Raw genomic sequence first — 9,966 nt, forward strand, 5'->3', positions numbered from 1 at the left:
GAAGGACATCATGCTTGGGAGGGTGGAAGGACAGCGCAGGAGAGGAAGGCCCTCTCTGAAGTGGATTGATTCAGTGACTGGGATAATTGGAATGGGAGTGTCAGAGACAGTGCGATTGGCACAGGTCAGAGCAGAGTTTAGGGCTGTTGTACATAGGGTCGCTATGAGTCGCAAGCGACTCGACGGCACATAACAACAACAACAACATACATTTAAACTCCTTCTCATTGATTGTTGGTTTTTCAAACTCTATCCACACTAAAAATCACCCCAACTACTCTTCCACAGCAAAGCCTCTCTTATTAGTTATACTGGTTCACTAGCTCCATTTTAAGAATTTCTATTTTATTTCTTGTTTATGCCAGCGTTTTTCAAATTTCATAACATTTTATATTGTTGTTATGTACTGTTGAGTCAGAACCAACTAATAGCTGGTCTTCCAACTTGTTTTCAGAGGCAGTAAATTTTACTGGAGGAAATTGCCCATCTTTTTCCATGTAGCAACTAGTAGACTCAAACCACATGCCTTTGGGTTGGCAGCACAACTCCTTACCACCAAGCCCCAGAGCTCCCTGATTTTATACTACCACTTATAAAATGTTTACCATAATATAGCATCGGTTCTGTTATTTACTTGTAACTTTGGAAAGTGGTTTAAAATTTACACCCTTTTTGCTAAAAATAAATTTATTTAAAGAGAGCTCTGGTGGTCTAGTGAAAGAAACTGAGTTGCAACGCCAAAGGCATGTGGTTAGAATTCTATGCCATCCTCACACTTCCTGACACGCTACAGCCCATTGCGACAGTCACCACATCAATCCACCTGGTCAAAGGTCTTCCTCTCCTTTGCCAACCATCTACCCTTCTTAGAAGCATCTTGTCCTTCTCCAAGAAATAGCCCTCTTAGTAACATGCCCACAGTATGTTAGTGGAAGCTGCATCATACTTGCCTTCAAAAAGTATTCCTGTTGCATCCTCTCCAAAACATATCTGCTCTTATGGGAGTCCACGGATGTTCAGTGCTCTTCTCCAACACCACAGCTCAAAGGCATCACTTCTTCTGTCATCCTTATTATATTTACTGTCTCTGAAAACCCACTGGTGGGTCACCTATGGGTGATTTTGACTTGATACATAGCATCACCAACAAAGTTCATTAGATTTTACATTGTTGTTGTTGTGTACTTTGAGTTGGAACCGACCCATAGCTGACCTTCCAACAGGTTTTCAGAGGCAGTTAATCACACGAGAAGAGGCTGTCTATCCTTCTCCCCCAGAGCAGCTGGTGAATTTGAACTGCATCTCCTGAGACTGCATTGAGGTGGTCGTTCTCAAACTGTGATCCCTGAGTTAGTAGCATAGGTGTCACCTGGAAACTTGTTGTTTGGTGCCGTCAAGTCGTAGAGGACTCATAGCGACCCTATGAATGAAAGGCCTGAGCACTGTTCATACATAGAGTTTCCGGAGGCAAGCCATTTCAGAAGTGGATGCTGCTCCTGCTTCCAGGCTTGTTTTAGTCGGGAAGCTCCAGCCAACACTGTCCGCCATGGGTACCCATTACCACGTTTGGAAACTTGATAGCAACACAAATTCTCATAGACACAGATTATTGAATGAGAAATGCTGAGGGTTGGGCCTTAAGATCTGTGTGGGGTTTTTTTAAACAATCATTAAATATATTAACACCAAAAAAAATCATGTATAAATTAGGAAATAAAGGTACACATTATCTTAAAAAGTGCTTTTTAAAAAATATATACATACAACATTCAAGAAATTCTTAATGAGGAACATTTCACATAGAAGTTTTGGAACGGTTCAGTTGTGTGTGTGGTGGGGTGTTTTGTTGTTTTGTGTGTGTGTGTGTGTGTGTGTGTGTGTTTTGTTTTTTTCAGATGATTCTGATGTGTGCTAATTTTTTTTCCTCTCTCCATACCTTTTCATTTTTTTTTAATTTATTAATTTTAATGAAAGTTTACAGAGACTTAGGATTTCCAGTCATTCATTGTTGCACTTTTCTCCCTGCCCACCTCCTCCCGCCCCAAACCTTAACCCCCCCAAGTTCACTCCACTATGCAGCCTTCACTCTGGACTTCTGTAATGACAAAAATACTCATTCATATATCCCTTTTGTCAAGAAGACAAAAATTCTCACCACTGGACCAATCGGTAGCATCAGGATGGATGGTGAAGAGATTGAGATTGTTCACAGCTTCAGTTTGCTCGGCTCCACGGTCAACACTCTTGGCACCAACAGCCAGGAAATCAAAAAACGTATTGCGATGGGAAAGTCTGCAGTTAGGGACCTCTCTAAAGTACTCAAGAGCAACGGTGTCTCTCTGGAGACTAAGGTGTGCCTGATACAGGCCATGGTTTTTGTAATCACTTGATACGCATCAGGGAGTTGGACAATGATTAGGGAGGATAGAAGGAGAATTGATGCCTTTGAGCTGTGGTGCTGGAGAAGAGTATTGAATGTACCATGGACTACCAAGAAAACAAACAGATTCATCCTAGAGAGGGTTAAACCAGGCTGCTCCTTGGAAGCAAGAATTCTGGGGCTAAGCCTGACATACTTTGGACCTGTTGTAAGGAGAGACAGGTCTTTAGAGAGGGACATCATGCTGGGCAGAGTGGTGGGACAGCGCAGGAGGGGAAGACCCTCTATGAGGTGGATTGATTCAGTGACTGGGGTAATCGGGATGGGTGTGTCAGAGGCAATGCGATTGGCACAGGATAGAGCAGGGTTTAGGGCTGTTGTACACAGGGTTGCTATGAGTCGCAAACGACTCGACGGCACATAATAACAACAACAACAACATATCCCTTTTAAACAGTTCTCTCCCTCATCTGGTTCAATGCAACGTACATCCTTCTCTCCTCTTTTTCTGTCTTCCCGCAACCATGATGTCAGTCCCGTTTTACAATAGTGGCCCTATGCAATATTTGTCCTTTTGTGACTGAGATATTCCGCTCAGCATAATACCCTCCCGGGTCATCCATTTTGCATAATAGTTCATGAGTTCCTTGTTTTTCAATGCAGTATTATATTCCATTATGTGAATATACCAGAGCTTCTCTATCCAGGCACTTGGGTTGTATCCACCTCTTTGTGAACAAAGCCGCAATAAACATGGATATGTATATATCTGCTTGGGTGGAGGTGATGGTTTCTTTAGGGTAAATTCCCAGCCGTGGAATTGCTGGGTCAAATAGTATTTCTATTTGAAACTTTTTGAGAAAGCACCATAGAGCATTCCATTGTGTTTGCACCATTTTACACTCCCACCAGCAGTGAATAAGGGTTCCAGCTTCTCTACAACCTCACCAGCATTTGTTGTTTGCTGTTCTGTTAAATTTTGCTATTCTTACTGGGGTGAGATGATATTTCATAGTTGTTTTGGATGTGTGCTAAAATTTGAGAGTCACTGGGTTATAGGAAAGGAGTCCTGGTGGTGCAGTGGTAAGGACTTGCCCATTAACCAACAGGTTGTTAGTTTGATCCCACCAGTAGCTCCTCAAGAAAAAGTAGTAACAGTTTGCTTCTATAAAACCCTAATGGGACAGTACTATCTATCCTAAAGGGCTACTATGTATTAGAGTCCACTCCACAGCAGTGAGTTTTCAGTTTGTGCTAAGGATTAGATTTCTTACAGATATTAGGCTAAGGGTTAGTGAGAAGCAGCACTAGATTCTTGTTACCCCAGCTTCTCACGGAGGGAAGCATTGGATTAGGCACTGCTGAACACACAGTTAATATGCAGTTGGTGGAGGCCTGGAGGCCCTTGCCCTCTTCTGCTCCCCCTTCTTCAAAGGTAGGTAGGAGTAAGAACAAACCCTCCAAACAAACAGGAGTAACCTGGGAAAGTCAGCTTCCCAGCATCAATCTTAGAATGAATGAGTTATCTGATCCTATGGGTGGGGGGAATACATATAGAAAATTGTATTTGTTTCCTTGGGCTATTGAGACAAAATGTCATCAACTGGGTAGCTTATAAGAACATAAAATTATTGTCTCACAATTCTGTAAACTAGGAGTCCAAACTCAGTCTATCAGTCATGTTGATTTCTTCTGAGGGTTCTGAGGGACAACCCATTCCAGGCCTCTTTCCTAGCTTCTCATAATGGTCAGAGATCACTGGAATTCTTTGGCTTACAGGTCGCTCCAGTTTCTGTCTGCATCTTCACCTGCCTCTGAGTTCCTTCTCTTCTTACTCAATGCTACTGAGTCCGTCCTGAAGCACAGCAATCCTCCACTGGGTTTCCAAGGCTGTACATCACAACAGGAAGGGACTGTCTTATCTTTCTCCCTAGGAACTAGAGGTAGATTTGAACCACCAAAGATGCAGAGCCTTTTGGCTAGCAGTCCAACAAGGTGTGTACTACTCCACCAGAATCCTTCCCTCCTCTTAATAAGGACCCCATTTATACTGGGTGAGAGCCCGCCCATCCCCACTATGACCTGAGCTGATGACATCTTCAAAAACCCTAAAAGAAGGTCATCTTAGAGTTTCCAGAGATTAAACTTTTAACATGTCTTTTCTAAGGACACAACTCAATGCATCACAGGAGCTAACTTCAGGTGCAGCCCCTTTGTGGGGAGCCAGCTGTTGTTTGCCATCAAGTCAAAACCAAACCACAGCGGACCTTCCAGCTGGTTTACGGAGGCAGTTTAATTGCATGGGAGGAGCTTGCTTATTTTTCTCCTGTTAAGCAGCTCATGGATTCGAATTGTTTGCCTCTGGAGATTGTAGCACAGCTTCTTACCACTAGGCTACCAAAGCTCCCTTGGAGCTTTCAGCACCATTATCAGGTATTTCTCCTCTGTGTACTATCCCCAAGGTATGCACTTTGGCAAGCCTCAGCTTGTTTAAGCGTATATAGATTTCTCATAGTTCTTCTATTGATCTTTTTATCTTTGCTCATGGATGTATTTCTTAAAACTTCCCTCTGTTGTGTCTCCAAGTTCCTCTGTGGTTTTCTTTGTTTTTTTCTCCATGGCAATGAGGGAAGTGTTTTATAGATGTTCAATAAATAGACACCTGGCCTCCAAAAAAGAAAATAAAATGCACCGCCTTCAAGTCATTCTGACTCATGGCAACCTTCCACTAGGTTTCCAAGGCTGCTAATCTCTCCTGGAGGAGATGGCCCAGCTTTCTCTCTCAGAACAGTGGATGGTTTTGAACTGCCCGTCTTTGAGTTAGTGGTCTAATTCCTAACACACTGTTCTCAGAGCTCCCTAGTAAGTTTGTCCTCTCTCACTCTTGGGAACCGAATCATAATTGACTCTCAAGCAGCTTTTTAGAGGCTGTACATCACATGAGAGGAGACTGGTCATCTCTCTGCTGGGGAGTCACAAGGGCATTTGAACTGCTAAAGAGGTATGGCTTTTCGGTTAGCAGTGCAACCCTGTACCATGCAAACTAAACCAGCAGAGCTTCCGAGAGCATTTAGAAACAGACAATTTTAGACCTGTGAGAAAGTTCAGGGATCATTTCATCTAACTCATTTTTAAATTCAAAAACAAGCTAACAGTGGCTTGCTCAAGTTCATACATTCAGTTAGTGGCAGACGGGACAAAAACCCTCGCATCTTGATCCTCAGTGAAGCACTTTCCCAAGATGAAGCTATAGTAAATTAATATAGTTCCTTAATCTGGCATGAATGGCACATTCCCCACACAATCATGATGCCCTTACAAACACAAAGGGGCATATTACATGTGAAATTTCTTCCAACAAATTTACTACAACGCACCCTTCTCTAGAAGTATTTACTAAGTATTTATATTGCCTATGGAGCTAAGTTATTTATAAGTAACTTATAAAAAGGACTTACTTGACCAGTCAGGATGATTTTTCTTGTGAATTACATCCTAATATGTATAGCTTTCTTGCTCTCTGCTTATTCCACTTGGAGCTCTGCCCAGCACAATTTACGTCTATGAACTGCTGAACATTTAAGCAAATTAAGTGTCCAAAAAATCAAACACAAATTGTATCTTGGTGATGTATGCCTTCATAAAGCAAAACGTATACAGTGTGGCGAGCACAGGCTAGATTTATAGCTCTGCTGGTCAGGGAAAATGAATAGGCATCTCCTAGAGAGCATGTTGTGTGTTTAATCCTTGACCGTGGGGATTTTCCTCCAATGATATTTATCTTACAAATCATCTTTAATGCTAATATGCCGAAAATAGGAAAGATGTACAAGGACCCCAGGTGGAAATTTAGGAGTGAGTTACTTAACTTTTCACTGGGACCCAAAAGTCAGGCAAGTGCATATACCTGGATCTGCCACAACTAATCCAACACCCTCAGGTTATATTGCCCTCTATTTATTAGTGCAGGGAACTCTGGTGGCCTAGTAAGTAAGGAGATGCATTGCCAAACCAAAGGCAGGTGATTTGAATCCACCGACTGCTCCCTGGGAGAGAGATGGACAATGTCCTCCTTTGTGATTTATAACCTCTAACAACCTGCTAGAGGGTCAGCTATGAGTTAATTTACATACACACAAACACACTTATAAGTGTAAGCTAAGCTGTTGTTGTTTTTGTTAGGTGCCATAAGTCACCTGCAACTCATAGCGACCTTATACAGCCCTAAGCCCTGCTCTATCCTGTGCCAATTTATTGTCTCTGACACCCCTACCCCCATTACCCCATTCACTGAATCAATCCATCTCATCGAGTGTCTTCCTCTCCTGCGCTGTCCCTCCACACTCCCAAGCATGACCTTTGAGTTACTTGACCTTTGAGAACTTCTGTTTCCTGATCTTTAAATGAAAATTACCAACAGTCCCTGCAAAGGCATTTCTGTTTGGATTAAGGAGATAATAGTTGCATGGAATATAGCTTCAAGATGGTCCTCATCCCACCCCTTGATATTCACATCTCCTCCTGAGCAGGACTGAACCTAGTGATTCACTTCTAAATCATAGAGTACAGCAGAAGAGGTAAAGTAGCCCCACTACGTTTTGCTTTCAAAAAGACTCTGATTTCTCTGTCTTGCCCACTTTATTACCAACTCACCTGTTTGCATTGATGAAAGCAGCCGCCACATTATGAGCAGGTCTCGCAGAGGTCTCAGCTGTGGAGAGACTCGCTGGCAAAGAGCTCAGGGACAGGTGCGAGGCAACAATTTGCAAGGAATTGGGATCCGGGGTCCAATAGAGCAGAAAGAGTTCATTCAGTCTTGTCAACAACCATGAGCATGAAGTTGGAAGTGAATGTTCCCTCAGTCAAGCCTTCAGAGGGTACTAAGTTGATACCTTATAAGAGACACTCACTCAAAGGCACCCAGCTAAGTTATGCCAAAATTCTCAACTCACAGAAACTGAGATAATAGGGTTTAATGTTAAGCTGCTATATTTGGGCATACTTTTTATACATCAATATGTAACTAACACAGGTTGAAAAGTGTTCAGAACTGTATCTGGCACATAATATACTGTTATAAATGATAATTGTTATTGTTTGTATTTTACCTTGTCCATGTGAAAATTATATATTGACAATTGTTCTGTAATTATGCTACTTTTATTAAGGTGGTTGTTCTTATGTGCTGTCTGGTTTGAACCAACCTATAAATGACTCTCCTTCCAGAGAGTTTTCAGAGGCTATACATTGCACAAGAGAAGATTATCTTCCTCTCATGGAATAGCTGGTAGTTTCAAACCACATGCTTTTGGGTTGGTAGGGAGACTGCTTAAGACTAGGCCACCAGAGTTCCCTACTTCTATTTAGGATTCCCAATAAGGAAGATCTTGGACTATACAATGGCTTTCATTGTTTTGTTAGCTAATTAACAATGTTCTGGTCTGAAATAATGAACCTTTTGTTTTCCAAAAGAACAAAGGTTATTGAAAATGGCATAAGATACATGTCATCCCTTAAATCATCACATTTTGAGTATATTGTCATCATGAGGTGGAAATCATTGTATGTAGTCAATTGTAACTCACTGCAAATTACAGAACAGAGCAGAACTGTCCACCAGTGTTTCCTAAACTCAATTATGTGTGCAGATAACCAGATAGGTTCTTCTGTGGAGCTTCCGGTTGTGTTCAAACACCATCCTTTTGATTATCAACCAACCTTTTAACCTGCTCTGGCATGAGGGCTCCTAATAGAATCCTCAAATTCACTGCTCTAGAGTCTGTTTCTGGCACCATCTATTGGCTTTCTGAGGCTGTAAACCACACTGCAATAAACTACCCATCTTACTTCTGTGGGGACGCTGGCAGATTCAAACCAGCAGATGTGTCATGTCCAGATTAGGTTAGCAATGCATCTCACTAAAGATTATACTATCAGAGCTCTGCCATCACACTATATTGCCCCTACCATGTTCTCTAACACAAATGTGTATTACTTATTTATTTTAAAAAGAGATTTTTAAAATTGGTTCTTTATTGCGGAAGTTCCTGAGGTATAGTTAGAGATGAATCCAACCTACGTGAACTGTAGATTGTAGATATTTCTATTGTAATTTACCGTGAAGAGTCAATCTTGTGGAACCAGCTTAATTAAAACTGACACTGAGACCCTACAATATGTTTTCTTTTTGAAGGGAAGACAATGTAATTGAGTACTGGACAAACAAAAGTATTTTAATCTAAAATCAGGTTGTTTATTATTATTAAAATAAAATTAATTTTTTTCCTAGGCACACAGGAAGTATGCAAGGATGTTCATCACAGCATTACTTACAAACAGGAAAAAATGGGAGACGATGTAAATGTCCCAAGCCTGAGAATGAACTGAGATCACAGGTGGAAACATGCCTAAGTGGCAGAGAATGAGTGACTACTTCGACTTCTTTGAAATGAGATGGCTGTTGTAAAGAGGTGAGACCAAAGCCTTGACAGTGATATTAATTCCCTGAGGGAGAACCTGATCATGTTCAAAAGCAGCAATATGATACCTGAAAAGATGAGGTAATGGTGACATAGTCCAATGGTAATTAATTTTAGAAAACACAATGTATGGGAAGATTGTATGAAAGATAATGTTAATGAAGGAAGGTGGAGAGAGGAATGCATAATTTAAAAAAAAATATTACTGAGACTAAAATCATGATCTGAAGCCAATACATCCCTTTATTTAAAAAAAAATCAAAGACTTATGAAAGCAAGTGTTGCATATGAGTAATAGCCCAAGAGAACTCCAAACTCTACAACTCTGAGACCAGAAGAGAACCACTGCCGACCTCTCTGAAAGGGACCACAATAGGAGATCCTGGAGAGAGGAGGGGGAAATGTGGAGCAAAACTCTAATAAAAAAAAAAAAGACCAGTCTTACTATACCAATAGAGACTGGTGGGGTCCCTGACACTGTGGCCCTTAGACACCCCTCGAGTCTGGTAAGAAATTGCACTTTGAATGCAAAGGCTCAAATCCACCAACTGCTCCATGGGAGAATCATGAGCACTCTTCTCCCAGCGATCAGCTGCTCTGAAAACCTGTGGGAGGGTCAACTATGAGTTAGTTCCAACTTGACACTACAAAAAGACAACAAAGCTGGTCCCAAACCCACCCTCATGGCTCAACTTTCAACCAAAAGTATACAGACTATACTGACTATATACTGACTATATATACTGACTATAAACTGACTATAAGGTGAGGAATAATACCAAAGAGGTAAACATCCCCTAAAATTACCAACCATAAGAGATAAAAATAGAACCGTTTGCCCAGTAATAAAGCTCAGAAGTCAAGAAGGGATAGGAAAGAAGTATGAGGAAGTAGGGAGAGTTTTACTATATTGTGGAGATTATAGACAATGCATGAATCAAAATGTGCTTTTTAAAAAAATAAAGGACCAATTCGCTCTGTAAACCTTCATCCCAATCACAATATTTTTTAGAAAATTAACGATCAAAATTATGTTACATTTTTAAGGGGCAAAGGGGCAAGTGTATAATTGTGTGTGTGTGTGTGTGTGTGTGTGTGTGTGTGTGT

This window comes from Elephantulus edwardii, unplaced genomic scaffold (assembly GCF_000299155.1).
Source record: "Elephantulus edwardii isolate Elephantulus edwardi_28Jun2011 unplaced genomic scaffold, EleEdw1.0 scaffold00001, whole genome shotgun sequence".
NCBI lineage: Eukaryota > Metazoa > Chordata > Mammalia > Macroscelidea > Macroscelididae > Elephantulus > Elephantulus edwardii.